We start from the raw sequence: 570 nt of genomic DNA on the forward strand, positions 1-570 counted from the left end.
CTCCTTTCCCTGCTCTAGCTGTTTCCAGAAACTGAGCGCCCAGGATGACACCTGGCAGGCTAAGAGCTGCCGGGCAAATGCTAGGCAAGCTCAGGGTGCGACGGCTGCTGGGGGCCTCTGGGGCCTGATGCTGAGCGCGCGGGTCTGGAGGCGCAGCAGGGCAGCACGCACCGACTACCTTCCCGGCTTCCCCGCCTCCTGTGACTCAAGGCGGACTCGGCTGGGGACCCAACGGCGGGGCGTCGGCCCTGCAAGGAGGGGGCGCGGAGGGCAGCGGGCAGCGCCTCGGCCCCGGCTCGGCCCCTGCGAGGCCCGGCGCCCTCTCCCTAGTGTGCAGGTTTGGAGGCAGGGCGGCCTCGCCCGGCGTCCGGCGCGGCGGCTCGGGTCCCCATATATAGTCATATCCACCGTCAACTGGGAGGCCGGAGGGCGGCAGCGAATGGGCGAGCGGGCCCCGCGGGAGGGGCGGGGAGGGGGCCGGGGGCGGAGGGAGGAGAAGGGGAAAGGGGGCAGGAGGAAAAGGCTTTTCCAAAAAAGTATTGGCTGTCTTGAGGAATGCGGTCGCCCCCT

Source organism: Manis pentadactyla, chromosome 11 (genome assembly GCF_030020395.1).
Source record: "Manis pentadactyla isolate mManPen7 chromosome 11, mManPen7.hap1, whole genome shotgun sequence".
Taxonomy (NCBI): Eukaryota; Metazoa; Chordata; class Mammalia; order Pholidota; family Manidae; genus Manis; species Manis pentadactyla.